The 10,698-nt window shown below is 49.5% G+C and overlaps 1 protein-coding gene across 1 annotated transcript in view; it reads right to left on the minus strand.

Annotated features, from left to right (window-relative positions):
- The window catches only part of TMOD2 (tropomodulin 2), a 47,277-nt gene extending 38,892 nt beyond the window's left edge, over positions 1-8,385 (minus strand). Inside the window, exon 1 of the mRNA XM_081888733.1 lies at positions 8,216-8,385. The gene's annotated coding sequence lies outside the window, so the exon portion shown is untranslated. The remainder of the gene's footprint in view (positions 1-8,215) is intronic.
- Positions 8,386-10,698: the final 2,313 nt, after the last annotated feature.

A 10,698-nucleotide genomic window follows, 5' to 3' on the forward strand; every position in this document is an offset into this window, starting at 1 on the left:
AATGCCTTGAATGCGTTATAAACATGTAACACCAGATGGCTCTGGAGAGCAAAAGAAATTTCTATGCGATTTTTACATAGCGGTTTTTCCCCTTTTGGTATAACGATTTAATTTCTGACTTATTTATAACGATCCCCCCACTCCTGTGTGTAGATCCACCCTTGGGCCACAACACTGAATGCACGGCTTATTTAATAGCTACTCTGAGCCATGGGGGACCGCCAACAGAGATTTCCCCCATAATCTCAGGGATCAAGCAGCGCTGTATTTTATTTATTGCATTATTCCGTTTATATCCCAACTTTTTCTCCAAGGAGCTCAAGGGGGCATACCTGGTTCTCCCCTTCCTCGTTTAACCCCCACAACAACCTTGTGAGGTAGGTAGGGCTGAGAGTCAGTGACTGGCCCAAGGTCACCCTGTGAGTTTCATGGCTGAGTGGGGATTTGAGCCCTGGTCTCCCAGGTACACTTACCTCAGAATAAATACGCTTCAGGATAAGTATTTTCAGGTTGCGCTCCGCGGCAACCCGGTAGTAATGGTAGTAATGGAGCGCATTACTTCCGGGTTTCGCTGCTCCCGCATGCGCATGCACAGAAGGTCAAAATGATGGCACGCACATGCGGCAAAACACGACCCACACACACGCAGACGTGCAGTTGTGTCTTACGTTCTATTCAGGATGCGAATGGGGCTCCGGAACAGATCCCGTTCACATCCCGAGGTACCACTGTACAAGTCTGACACACTAACCACTACACCATATGGCTCCAGATCAGGCAGTCAGGCTCAAATGATTCACCATGCCCACCTGCATCCATCGGGGCTAAAGGTAAAGGGACCCCTGACCATTAGGTCCAGTCGTGACCGACTCTGGGGTTGCGGCACTCATCTCACTTTATTGGCCGAGGGAGCCGGCGTACAGCTTCCGGGTCATGTGGCCAACATGACTAAGCCGCTTCTGGCGAACCAGAGCAGCGCACGGAAATGCCATTTACCTTCCCGCCAGAGCAGTACCTATTTATCTACTTGCACTTTGACGTGCTTTTGAACTGCTAGGTTGGCAGGATCAGGGACCGAGCAACGGGAGCTCACCCCGTCACGGGGATTCGAACCGGCAACCTTCTGATCGGCAAGTTCTATGCTCTGTGGTTTAACCCGCAGCGCCACCCGCATCCCTTTGTGGCTACTTATGCACAAATACAGTTGATTACAATTTTGTGCTGGGGTTCCATTTCCGGCCCCCGCACATCAGTGGAGCGCATAAAAGCATGACCCACCCCATTCCACACAGCCCCATCCCAGTTCTGCACTTTTTAAAATTATTTTTTGTCACATTTTCCGTCCCTTTCAGGTTCGGATCTGTGTGCGAGTGCATGGTCATGTATCTTTCAGGTGCATATTAATCGGCCATTGCCTGTACACTCTAAGGATAGCATGTGGATACGGTAATGCTTTGTAAGCAAGCATTTTGGTTCCCCTGCAAATGTCCCGGTCCTCAAACACTCTGCACTTAGCTGCTTGTGAAACGTGGACCACTTATAAACGCCATCTCCAACGCCTCAAAAGATTCCATCAATGGTGTCTCCGAAAAATTTTACACCTCACTTGGGAAGACAGGCGAACTAATGCCGGTGTACTGGAAGAAGCAAAGATCACCAGTGTCGAAGTGATAATTCTTCAACATCAATTTCGCTAGACTGGTTACAGGTAGGTAGCTGTGTTGGTCTGCAGTAGTCGAAACAAAATATAAAAATTCCTTTCTGTAGCATCTTAGAGACCAACTAAGTTTGCTATTGGTATGAAAGCTCATACCAATAACAAACTTAGTTGGTCTATATGGTGCTACTGAAAGGAAGAATTTTTTTTGGACTGGTCATGTGCGGATACCAGATTATCGTCTACCAAAGCAACTACAGTGGTACCTCTGGTTAAGAACTTAATTCATTCTGGAGGTCCGTTCTTAGCCTGAAACTGTTCTTAACCTGAAGCATCACTTTAGCTAATGGGGCCTCCTGCTGCCGCTGCGCCGCGATTTCTGTTCTCATCCTGAAGCAAAGTTCTTAACCTGAGGTACTATTTCTGGGCTAGCGGAGTCTGCAACCTGAAGCATCTGTTACCCGAGGTACCATTGTACTCTATTCTGAACTTAAAAATGGAAAGCATAATGCTGGTGGTCAACAAAAGAGGTTCAAAGACTCTCTCAAGGCAAATCTAAAAAAATGTAGTATAAACACCGACAACTGGGAAACACTGGTCTGCAAGTTCTCCAATTGGAGAACAGTTTTTACCAAAAGTGTCATGGGCTTTGAAGATGCTTGAACTCAGGACGAAAGGGAGAAATGTGCTAAGAAGAAGGCATGTTTGGCAAACTCTCACTATGATCAACTCCCGCCCAGAAATTTATGTCCCCACTGTGGAAGGACGTGTGGATCCAGAATTGACCTCCACAGTCACTTACGGACTCACTGTTAAAACCGTATTTATGGAAGACAATCTTACTCGGCTATGAGTGATCGCCAAAGAAGAAAAAGAAGAAAGAAGCAGGTTGGATAATGGATGATGCACGTCCAAAAGAGGTCATGTATTAAAGGTGCTCTCAAAGACACATCACTCATGAGCTGGAAATATAAATCTGCCGTCCAGCCGGTTCCAGATCTTAATACATAATGAAAAGTCTGGCACATGATGTTCTGCTCTGTGCCAAAAGCGGTGCTAAAAGGCTCTCCGAACATCACCTGGCAACATGTGGAAATAACTTAGGTCACCTCCAGCCCGACAGCATTTCATGAGAGAGATCCAAGCGCATGCCGGAAACTTGGGTTTGCGCAACTGAAGTAGATGAAAGTGCTGTGTTGCAACACACCCAGTGTTTTCACTCTTAGGAAAATACAGTGGAGAGCTTAGGACGAACACATGATGAACAGCAAGGCACATAAACACCCCAGAGGAAAGTCTGCTTGAGTGCTCATTATTGTATAACCTCCCCACCAGCAAATCAGAACAAACGCTCAACAAAGACCAGACGTAGTCTAAGCTCCGCAGAGGGGGCGGATAGCTCAGTTGGTTAAAGCTTGGTGCTCATAATGCCAAGGTTGCAGGTTCAATCCCCGTATGGGACAGCTGCATATTCCTGCATTGTGGAAGAGTGGACTAGAATGATGACGATGATAATAATAATAATAAATTTTATTTATACCCCGCCCTCCCTGGCCAGAGCCAGGCTCAGGGTGGCTAACACCAATAACATTACAGTAAAAACATAATAGGGGAAAAAACCAATTTAAAATACAGGTTAAAATGCAATTTAAAATGCAGCCTCATTTTAAATATAGCCCATAATAAAAACCATAAGGGGAGGTAAACATAATGGTCAGACTGAGTCCAAACCAAAGGCCAGGCGGAGCAGCTCCTTCTTGCAGGTCCTGTGGAAAGATGTCAAGTCCCGCAGGGCTCTAGTCTCTTGTGACAGAGTGTTCCACCAAGTCGGGGCCAGTACTGAAAAGGCCCTGGCCCTAGTTGCGACCAATCTAACCACCTTGCGACCTGGGACCTCCAAGGTGCTGTCATTTGTGGACCTTAAGGTCCTCCACGGGGCATACCAGGAGAGGCAGTCCCGTAGGTACGTGGGTCCTAGGCCGGTCCCTTCCAACTCTGCAGTTCTATGATTCTGTAAGCTTTGGGCCAGCAAATCAGGACGAACACTCAGTAAACGGGATTATCTGGAGGAGCCCACATATTGAGTCAAGTTCCTCATTGATAAAAAGTCATGTATATTCTGAAGGGCAGCATCTCTTCAGGGCTTCTTGTAGAATCATAGAGTTGAAAGAGGCCACAAGAGTCATCTATTCCAACCCACTGAAATGCAGGGATCTTTTGCCCAGCATGGGGCTCAAACCCACATCCCTGAGTTTAAGAGCCTCATGCTCTATGGATTGAGCTATCCCAGCTTACTCCCACAGGGCTGATTTCCCGGTCGCTGCTAGCTGGGATCTGAAATGCAACTACAGCAGGGGTGCCCAAACTAGGGTCCGCGGGCCCTATGAGGCCCAAGGAACTCGTTTATCCAGCCCGCAGCAACCCCCACTGCCTGCTCTTACTGGAGGAGCTCCGGAAATAGCTTGTGCTCATGTGCAAGCGTTATGTGCACGTGCGCAAGTGTCATTCGCGCATGCGCAAGTGTTATTCGTGCATGCGCAAGCGTTATTTCCGGTGCACATCAGGGTCGGAGGAGGCCTGTGCACATGCACACAAGCTATTTCCAGTGCTCCTCTGACCCGGAAGAGAGTCGGAAATAGTGTGTGCGCATGCGTATGGGCACTCGCTCCCCCGCCCTCTGGTCCCCGGGGCAATCGGCGCTGGAGACACCGGCCCGAGGTGCGGTAAGTTTGCTGACCCCTGGACTACAGCTTCAAAGCATGTAGAACAAAGATAATTCAGCCCTACTTAGCACTCAGATCGTCTCATCTGCACATCACTTCTCAAGAAAAGGGGGGTTTTGTTAGGTAAGGCTCAGCAGCAGCGGTGGGGAAGCCCCTATGTGGGGGGGCCGCAAGCCAGTGGCAAGTGCGGCAAAGGCTGGAGTTGGCAAACACACAACCACTTTCCATCCTATGCCCAGGCAAACGAGAGGAATTGTCACAGTTCAAGGACACATTTCAGCCCAGTAAAAATCACTAGAGGTAGGCGGGGAGCAGGATCCGTGCTGGGTGTGACCTGGGAGGGAGGGGCAGCATGGGGTCAGCAGATTCCCGAGGGCCAGGCAGAGATGCCTGGGGGGCCACGACCTCCAGGCCTGAGGCTCACCAGCCCTGCCTGACAGTTCCATTCTCAGGATCCAGCTGGTTGCCATGTTTTGGATTTGTGGGGAAAGAGAGAGAAAGGAGATTAAGCTCTTGGGTACAGTGGCTGATGATCCTAAAAGCTTCTTGCTTTGTCCTGAAGCAAAGATGTGAAATGGTTTGTTGTAATTTTTTCCCCTTATTGTGCTTCTTTTGGCATGAGCGTTTGGCAAGATGACTTTCCTTGTTCTTAGCCTCTGCTGATTACACAACCACAGCTGGATTATAGAGAGGTCCTCTGCAGGGGATGCTCAGTCAAAGATAATGCGGGAGAAAAGCTGTTTGACTCGGGCAGCTGGGTCCATTTTAATCTCTCTTTTTTAAATGAACTATCTTAAGGATGTTATCTGGTTGTTGTTGTTGTTGTTGCATTTTAAGGGGAAAGGGTCAGCAACCCTGCAGTCATTTTTGTTGGAAAATTGGGTCTTTCTATCACGTGTTGGCGCAAGAAAATGCAAATCCACCCACAGTGAAATATTCGCGGAAGGAATCTGTGCATTTTATCTGCTAGCATACAAGAACCTCTTTTATTTATTCGTTCGTATTTTTTACTTAATGCACCATCCTGTCTCCAGGCCAGGTACTGTTTTATGTGATGCATTTATCTGATTGAAAAAATCCCTGTCAAATCTATTTAAAAAAATAATAATACAGGACACTGAAAGTAATATTTTTAATTGCTCTTCTTTTCAGTGCCCCACCCATTCAGAACTAAATAGCACAACCACCTCCCTTTCTTCTTATCTATTACATCTGCGGCGCTGGGGAGAATCAAGGCAATTCTGAAAGGTTAACTATGCTAGGTTGAAATTCCAAACACACTGACTAGGCTGTGTAAGCGCCATTCAGCACAATGGGACTTTACTTCTGAGGAAACGCACACAGGGTTGTGCTGTTGCAGCAGCAGGGGAGGGGGCTGCTCTTGCAAGAGCAGGGGAGGGGGCTACAGCTCAGTTTGAATCACAGAATTGTAGAGTCGGAATGGACCCCAAGGGTCAATAAATCCATCTAGTTTGCTTTGCAGGAATGAGGTCCCAGGTTCCATCCTCTCCAAATAAGGGCTGGGAATTTTTCACAGCCTGAAACCCTGGAGAGCAGCTGCCAGTCAGTGAAGACAATACTGAACTAGATGAACCAGTAGTCTGACTCAATATAAGGCAGCTTTCTAGAAACCCACCTAAAGAATCCTAGATAAAGGTAAAGGGACCCCTGACCATTAGGTCCAGTCATGACTGACTCTGGGGTTGCAGCGCTCATTTCGCTTTATTGGCCAAGGGAGCCGGCGTACAGCTTCCGGGTCATGTGGCCAGCATGACTAAGCCACTTCTGGCAAACCAGAGCAGCACACGGAAACGCCGTTTACCTTCCCACCAGAGTGGTACCTATTTATCTACTTGCACTTTGACGTGCTTTTGAACTGCTAGGTTGGCAGGAGCAGGGACTGAGCAACAGGAGCTCACCCCGTTCCGGGGATTCAAACCGCCGACCTTCTGATCAGCAAGTCCTAGGCTCTGTGGTTTAACCCACAGCGCCACCTGCGTCCCTAGGACACCTTAAAATGCTTAAAGGGGGAGGGGAAAGAAGAGGCAGAACAGCCTCTTTCCATCATCTAGTTCTGCCTCTCCCACGCCACCAGAGAGCCTACTCAAGAACCATCTTGCCCTGAGAAAGAGAGATTTTCTTTTAAATCCCCCACCCTGTCCTTTGTAGCTTGTGTTTGCTATTTTTATACTATTTTTAAACAGGTGCCTACTGTTTTAGCATTTCTATGGGAGCCGTTTATTGAGGACCACTAGCAAAGGGCTTTATAAATATCTTAAGTGCACACACACCTATTAAAGAACCACCACATGCCACAGAACCGTAAGAGTCAGAGAGAGGGCTCTCCAGGTGTCATCTAGTCCAGCCCCATCTTGGTCAGGGTAGGAAGTTCAGAGTTCGAGCAGCCCCTTGCTCTCGCACGGACCACCTGACGACGCCCACTTCTCATGATAGAAGCATTTTAAAACACACACACACAGTGGCGTAGCGTGGGTTGTCAGCACCCGGGGCAAGGCAAGTAATTTGTGCCCCCTAACCCATGGATTTACGCCCCCTAACCCGTGGATTTGCGCCCCCTAACCCGTGGATTTCCCTAACCCCCAGATATTGCGCCCGGTGCGGCCAGCCCCCCCTGCACCCCCCACGCTACGCCACTGCACACACACACACAATAGCAACAGCAATCCATTATTATCCTAAAACACACACACAAACACCAAGGAACCCAGTGCTGCAAGATCAAAGTGAAACCTCTTTGGGATGAGGAGAATTATTGCTATTATTATTCATTTTTTTACTATTATTTGTATGTGTACCCATTCCCTCTGCACTTTTCTGACCGAGTCCCCTTTGGCAAAGCTCTAATCCGGATTCCTGCTCATAGGGGCCTTCGCACCCCCCCAATAAAATAATTGAGGGGGCCTGCCTCCCCCCAAATTAATGGGCATTGCCAACAAATGCTGTGTGCACGCTGCATCTTGCGATCGATTATGCAGGGGCGAGGCTTACCTGAGCTAACTCCCCCCCCCCCATATATTTTATTCAGATTGGCATCCCCGGTCCTGCTCGTCTTGAACCCGCTCGCCTCTGCCCCTTTGCCCATTTCCCAGGCGAGTGGCTCCCTTTGGCAAAGATCTGCTGTATTATTGGAAACCGCTCCTCCGTGCCCCACCTCTGCTTCCCGGGCGGGTTCCCCCTGGGAAAAGACCGGGGAAGGCCCCACATCCAAGACATCGCCCCTCCCCATAGCGCCGTCCCCCCCCCCCCACAACCCACACACACCCGCCTGGCAACAGAGGCGGCTGAGCCTCAACGGAGCATCATTGCACAGGACATCTTTAGGAGATGTCATGCAAGCAGCGGGCAACGCGGGGACCATTCTGTCCCCTCCGCGGCTGAAATATAGGAGTGGCTTCACCCCCAGGCAGATCCAGGAGAGGTGGGGTGAGAATGCACCATTGCACCCCATTAGGGGTGCCAACCTGAATAAAATATTGGTGGGGGTAAGAAAGCCCCGCCCCGAATAATCGATCACAAGATGCCATTTGGATGGCAATACCCATCAACTTTGGAGATCCCTGGCCCCCTCAAATATTTTATGGGGGGGGGCAAGGGACCTCGGCTCCCAGTAATTGGCTGCTATGCACCCCATGCCTTCATCTCCGGGCTCTCCTTGCAGAAGGGAGTTTGGCTGGTGGAGGATGCTCGGCTCCATCCTTTCAGGGCAGGGCGGGTGGGGTGGCAGCAGGCGCGCGTGCCTGCATGCACGCATCCCGAGATGGGAGAGATACGGGGGTCGGGATGGAGGGGGGGGAGATGGCGACCGCAGGCTTACCAGCTGCTGCACCGTTGCCCGCTGCTCCTTGGGCGGGCGCACGATTTATCCCGTCCGCCTGCCGGCCTTTCTCTGCATGGTGCGCTCCTCTCTCGCCCGCGCGCTCCCACCCACCCACCAAAAAAGAGAAAAGCCCACCCTAGACGGCTGTCAATAGGCAAGGCGCTCCCTCCTTCTCTGCAGCCAAGCCAGGCAAGGCGGTTGCGCAGCCTCAGCGCCGCTGCTGAGCACTCTGGGACTCGTAGTTCTTGGGACTCCGACGCATCCCTTGCCTGGCCGGGGTCTGCCCGGTCCAGAACCGCACCTAATGCATTTGTGGGGGGGAAATTGCAATGCAGGAGTATATTAACCTATTGCATTTGCACCCCATCTTTTCCTCCAAGGAGATGAAGGTGGGGCGCACAGCCATAGCTGTCCACTTTCCCCTTTTTTAAGGGAAATTCCCTTATTCCGAATAGGATTCCTCGCAAGAAAAGGGAGAAGTTGACAGCTATGCGCACAGCACAGGCTTCCTTACGCCTCTCCATTTCGATCACTCATAGCTGAGTAAGATTGTCTTCCATAAACACAGTTTTAACAATGAGTCCATAAGTGACTGTGGAGGCCAATTCTGGATCCACACGTCCTTCCACAGTGGGGACATAAATTTCTGGGCAGGAGTTGATCATAGTGAGAGTTTGCCAAATATGCCTTCCTCTTAGCATGTTTCTCCCTTTCATCCTGAGTTCGAGTGTTCAAAACCCGTGTCACCTTTGATAAAGGCTATTCTCCAATTGGAGCGCTCGCAGGCCACTGTTTCCCAGTTGTCGGTGTTTATACGGCATTTTTTTTAGATTTGCCTGGAGAGAGTCTTTGAACCTCTTTTGTTGACCACCACCATTACGCTTTCCATTTTTAAGTTTGGAATAGAGTACAGTGTACCTTGGGTCACAGATGCTTCAGGTTACAGACTCCGCTAACCCAGAAATAGTACCTCGAGTTAAGAACGTTGCTTCAGGATGAGAGCAGAAATTGTGCTCCGGCGGCGTGGCGGCAGCGGAAGGCCCCATTAGCTAAAGTGGTACCTCAGGTTCAGGACAGTTTCAGGTTAAGAACAGACCTCCAGAACGAATTAAGTTCTTAACCTGAGGTACCACTGTAGTTGCTTTGGAAGACGGTAATCAAGCATCCGCACAACATGACCAGTCCAATGAAGTTGATGTTGAAGAATCATCGCTTTGACACTGGTGATCTTTGCTTCTTCCACTGCACACTGGCATTAGTTCGCCTGTCTACTTCACTCTGTGAGATAGGTTGAGGTGGCCAACTTTGTCCGGCTCCCTCTCCCAGTGGCGTAGCGTGGGGGGTGCAGGGGGGGCCGGCCGCACCGGGCGCAACATCTGGGGGTTAGGGTTAGGGGGCGCAAATCCACAGGTTAGGGGGCGCAAAATACTTGCCTTGCTGAGTGCTGACAACCCACGCTACACCACTGCCCTCTCCTGTGCCTTTGGCAGCTGAATCAGAGGCAGTGTGGGTGTGGGTGTCCACACTGCTACCTCTATATGCCTGATAGGCTGGGGAAGCGCACCTAATGGGTTTTTTAATGTTTGTTTTAGTTGTATAGAAAAATCATAGGATTGGAAGGGACCCAAAGAGTCATCTAGTCATTGCAGCAATATATTTATTTACTTCATTTGCATGACACCTTTTGCTCCAAGGAGTGTACAGGCTTCCTCCCACCTCTCCATTTCATCTTTATAACAATATAAAAACACCTTGTGAGGTAGGTTAAGGTCAATGGCCCACGGTCACCTGGTGGCCTTCCCTGACTGAGAAGGAATTTGAACCCTTGCCTCCTAGCTCCTAATCTTGACAATCTAGCCCAGGGGCAGCCAACTTTGTGAATTCAGCATGTTGGTGGTCAACAACTCCCATCATCCCTGACCATTAGTCCAGGGCCAGATTAAGGCCTTTAAAGGCCCCAAGCTCTGAAAAGATTATGGTACCTCCCCCCCCATATGTAATTCAAAATCAAAACAATGCTATAAACCACAACATAAACTTTTAAAATAATAAAACATAGATTTACTGCAATGCGTAACAGAATCTGATTTCCTCATGTTATTTCAGTTTGGGTTAACAGGTCAAGAGGCCTCCATTTCCACCGTTCTTTTCCTCTACACCTATTTGTAGCCTTTCAGCTGGGGATTATTTTTCTGTGGTTAGCGGAACGACATTCTGCATATGCTCAGAGGCATGTGCCCAAATTCTGGCACACAAGTTCCGAGGCTGAATCTGGTGTTCAGGAGGACGAGGCATGGCTCTCATTCAGTCCATCATGATTCGGGCTGAAGGTCACATTGGGAAATTGCCAGCCCTACTTGGAGCTGCCAGGGCATTCCTGCACGGTAGGGGGTTGGACTAGATGACCCTTTGGGTCCCAATTCTACAATTCTAGGGATCAAACCTGGTGCCTTCTGTGTGCAGATCAGATGCTCGACCGC

This window comes from Podarcis melisellensis, assembly GCF_964234715.1.
Source record: "Podarcis melisellensis genome assembly, chromosome: 14".
NCBI lineage: Eukaryota > Metazoa > Chordata > Lepidosauria > Squamata > Lacertidae > Podarcis > Podarcis melisellensis.